The 5,063-nt window shown below is 28.5% G+C and overlaps 1 protein-coding gene across 3 annotated transcripts in view; it reads right to left on the bottom strand.

Annotated features, from left to right (window-relative positions):
* The window catches only part of LOC106459540, a 110,048-nt gene extending 105,803 nt beyond the window's left edge, over positions 1-4,245 (bottom strand). For all 3 annotated transcript variants that reach the window (XM_022386050.1, XM_013919164.2, XM_022386051.1), the window contains exon 1: positions 4,205-4,245. The gene's annotated coding sequence lies outside the window, so the exon portion shown is untranslated. The remainder of the gene's footprint in view (positions 1-4,204) is intronic.
* Between the last annotated feature and the right edge of the window lie 818 nt (positions 4,246-5,063).

Genomic DNA, 5,063 nt, shown 5'->3' with positions numbered 1-5,063 from the left:
GTCAATTTTATGTTATTGGATACAGTAACATGAGAGCACGTGAACTGCATCATTGAACTTCTGTATTGTTACTGTTAGCCAGGCACAGGTGAAAAGACAATATAATAAAAATAATAAGTATATATAAATGTATAATGTTATGAGATTTCAGCTATTTCGTCTAAACATTTATGTTTCGTGTTATAATTTGTGTTCATTCTAGAATGAAAGTGGCATAATATAAATACATTTCCTAATTTTTATGGTGGTTACAAGAATGATCAAATCTACTGAACCAATATAGAGATTCATTACTGAAAATAACAGATAAAATATAAAGTTTTGTCTTAAGAAATGTTTGATAACTATTTGTACATTATAAAGATTTTGCATGTGAAATTAGAAAATTTTCTGATGCATAAAAGTATTTTTAATCTTAAAATAAAAATTACTTTGCATGCAAAAAGAAAAAAGGCATGAAAAACACATTGCTTTACAAACCTAAAGACTTAATAAAAAAAAATTTATATTTTGTGCATGAAGGCATTGTAATGTTTACTGATAATTTGTCAAATTTTGCTAACTAATTTCAAAGTTATACCATAAAAACTATAACAAACATAAAATGGTTATGAGGTTGGTTGCAGGGACCAATCCTGTGCTGAAAGAGTTAATAACATCCTTTTGCTTTCTCCAGTCCTTACTAACGAGATTTTCTTAGATAATCTTCTGTGGCACCTTATCAAAAGCTTTATGCAAATCTAAGTGAACTCTAAGTGCACAAAATCTACACCCTTTCTATCATCCAAATTACAGGCAAAATTCTCAAAAAAAAAGGAAATTAGTAAGGTAAGATTTCCCTTTGGTGAATCCATGATGGCTTTTGCGAATCACATTTCACTAAATGTTCTTGTAAGTCTTCTTTTATCACACTATAAAATAAAACTATCTAGCTTACAATTTCCAGAGCAATTTTAAAATGTTACTCCTTTAAAATTTTTAAACTCTTAATCTTTCTATTTACCACCAAGGGATTAATATATTTTGATTCAGGCCAATTCCAATATTTCCCATAGAATGCTCAAGGTCAGGAATATTGCTAATATTTTTTCTTGTTAATAAAAGATCAGAACATTTATAAAATTAGCCATCCCCCATAGTCTTTAACAAAAACCTTGCCAACAGCATCTTTAGGGACCAATTCCCATTTTAAAATTTGTTTGATATTAATATATCTAAAGAACATCCTTGCTATTAGTCTTAACATTATCAGCCAGTGGTTTCTAATAAGCCCTTTGATTTTCTAATTTATTTTTTAGCCTGAACCTTAGCTTTCCTATAGCTATGTAAATCTTGCAATATATCTGTCAATTCCAACTTCTTACACTTATAGCATTTACTTGTGATTATTTCCTTAATGACTTTAGAAACAACTTATGTTTGATCTTCCATTTAGCATTTGTCTTGAACATGCCTATTTTGAATTAAAAGCATATCACCTTTTAACTTTTTATCCTGTTCACTAAGGATGAATTTTGTCTTATGGACTCAAAATTGGCAGATTGAAAATTAGAAACAAATTTTTTTTAAATCTCAACATGTAGCAAAACCTAATTATGCAAATCTTACAACCATATCCTCATTAATGGTTAACAATATATATAAAATGGTACCCTCCTCCTGGTTGGAATGCTGAATGTGGTATAGAAAATAATCAAGAATCACATAAAGAAATCTCTCCCTCCCTCACTATTTGACTTTATACAATTCCAATCATTGTCTAAAATTAAATATCATATAATTATTGAATCAGTATAGACAATTCTGATCTCATTAAATAATTTCTTAATGTCCTTAATTGACCAATCAGGTGCCCTATAACAATTACCAGTTAAAAACTTTCTACCCTTGAAGTCCTTAAGTGTAAATGATATAAACCATATAGCTTCAACCTCTTGAATAATATTTTTTATATCTTTAATCCCAACAGGATGATTTTATTCCTTACATTTAGAGCCATCCCAACCCTCTTTTAAAACCCATCACCAAGAAATAATCTGGAATTCCAAAATTGTTATCCATTTCTGCAAAGCCTGTAAAAAATATCAATATGCAATCTTATACTTTATTAACAATCTTTTTATCAAAACATTTTTCACAAAACCCATCTCTCACTAAACATATATAAATATACTAACAAGTGAGGTATTCATTAGTACGTAACACTAAAATCGTATATATATATATATATACATAAATTTCTCATAAAAACTCTCAGAAATTAAATATTTTAATTAATTACAAATGATAAAACATAATAGAAAAAATAAGCCTGTTTCTCTACTTAATTTCATAATTCATTATTTAAATTTGTCCAGAAACCATAATCAGTGTTTAAACAAAAACAATGAAATGTAACTATATATATATATATATTGTAATTCAACTATCTCCCAAATTAATTACTTATATATATATATATATATATATCATAATTCAACTATCTCAGAAGCATTTAAATCATGGATAGCCAACTACTTTGTGCTCATGAACCAATTTCTTACCTAGACTGTTATCTGGAGCGGAAACTATATGACTATTACCTAGACTGGAGTCTGGGGGTTGAAACAATATGACTGAGTAAAGTAGGTTCAGAATATTTGCTTTATTTAAATTTAAATTCCTACTGTCAATTATATACCCTCAGATAATTATATGGTTTTGTAAAAAATAGCTGAGTTAACATTTGAAGAATGTTTGGCTAAAATAAAATATAAGTTTAAAAACAAACAAAAACAGGGGTTCAATAAAACACCTTCATGGGCTGCCAGTTGGTCATCTATGGCTTAACAAATGACACAACAACATTTAAAACAAACATTACAACACATATACTGCTGCATAGTGAAATAAGCATTTTACTCTAAAACACTAAAAAAATGCAAGGTTATTAAAAATAAAGTATAATAACTGTTTCGATACACAATTTACATTTACAGTAAAATAATTCTTTATCACAATAGTTTTATCTACTAGTGAAGTGCACATCAGCATTGAGGGGCTTTCCATACATACGTAACTAAGAAATACAGTTTCTGTAAGCTGGCTTACAACTTCGTTAAACATGAATGACTGTTTATATGTATTCTAATATATCTTAGCTAAAAATTTACTTATAATTCCCAACTTAACAACAGGCATGTTATAAATTTTAAGACAAGATAAATTCGTCATTCCTGATGACAATAACTAATCTTGCTAATTGGATTCTTTACTACTGCCATTTTTTTCCAAGTTGTTGGATTATCACTGACAGTACCATTACTGTCAGTATTACAGGTCTCTGCAGTTTTACACACTTACATTCATAGTACAAAATGCATGTTGTTGTGATACACTGTGATGTGTGATCAACTTTTGAATTTGATATATACATATATATATAATACAGAACAAATGTTAATAAAAATATAATGCTGCATAATTAAAGTAAAGTAACTAGGCCACAGACTATAAAGTAGGATACAAGATGTGTTCTGGTTACTTTATTTTGGTTATACAGTTATATTTTTATTAAGGTTTGTATTACATATACATTTTGTATTATAAATTTCATCATAGATTTGGTCTTCCAATAAAGATTAAAAATCACTACACCAACAGTTCATTTGAAAAAAATAAAATATTGTATACATGAAATGTTGGTGTCGTGACTTTTATTTTTTATTGAAAATACCAAAAATGCTGTCAGTGTAATTTGTTGAGGTTTGGTCTTGCTGTTTTTAACACAGTTCTTCCTTTTCATATAAATATTAACTATACTGTTTGTTTAAATAATGTTTACCAAACTTTATGTTTACATTATAATATATCCTCTTAACACGATTGTTTGACAGTATACTTTCTCATTTTGAGATTCAGATGAATATCTTACAAAATGTTGTTTTTCCAATAATAACTACCAGTACCAACACCTTGAGCTGTTTTTACCTGTTCTTAAGAAAGTGTTATTCTTAACCAAAGCTAAATCGCTACATCATTCTCAAATTACTAGTTAAATTTAAAATTAAAAACTTTGGACAGTGTGCAAATAAGCAGGAATACACCAAGTCACTTATTAATACTATAATACACAAAACTAGTGCAACTCCTTCCAATTAAGACAGCTTAATTCCATACTTTATTTTTTATAACATTAATTTTATCATTAAAATTACCAATTTACCTTCCAACGTTATACGAGTACGTTAATCTCGTTCTCCCTACAAAAGTTTTTACATAGAGATATATGTAATACTACCAAGGAAACGTCATCTACTTTTGAAAATAGGAAACAAAAAAATGTTGTTTTTTTTTCAATTATATAATTCTTTTATAAAACTATTTCTCTTGTTGTGCTCGCAATTCAGAATGCAATGACTTAATTTTAGACTCTGAATAAAGTTTGCAATTTGTCCAAATAAAACTAAAATATTCAGATTTGGGAATAAGTTTCATAAAAAACAGCAAAATAGACATATCATATTACAAATTCGTTATCATTTAGATAAAAGCCTTCCAACGACTGAACGGTAAGTCTGAAGGCTTATAACGTTAAAAATCAGATTTCGATACTCGTGGTGAGGACAATACATATAGCCTACGACAACCAATCAATTTAGATAAAAAAAATTAAAAAATGGACTATTTAATGTTTAAGATATGAAATTTAAAAGTTCGAAATTATCAATATATTTACAATAAGAAGACCATGCAGTGCTATGCACTTAACAGGCACTATACTGCTGATGAATGTCATATATAGAAACAGACAGCAATATTTTCCACTGATGAGCCAAATGATACTGTGAGGTTAATGTCTCTGACCTTTTTTATGGAAATGACCAACAATAGTGAGGGTAGTGTATACATCCTGGGAAGAATAGCATTTGTTGTTTGAGGATATAATGCTATGTTTTCTCAGTCTATAACAGTTCTTCATGCAGTTTTATAATTATTCTACAGTTCTGCACTGCACGTGGGGTTCATCTGCTTCATCAGGAAATGTCCTATCGTCGGTAACAGTCACATCAGTGGTAGTAACT

Source organism: Limulus polyphemus, unplaced genomic scaffold (assembly GCF_000517525.1).
Source record: "Limulus polyphemus unplaced genomic scaffold, Limulus_polyphemus-2.1.2 Scaffold624, whole genome shotgun sequence".
NCBI classification, from domain to species: Eukaryota; Metazoa; Arthropoda; class Merostomata; order Xiphosura; family Limulidae; genus Limulus; species Limulus polyphemus.
This window is presented reverse-complemented; position numbering and strand designations above follow the sequence as displayed.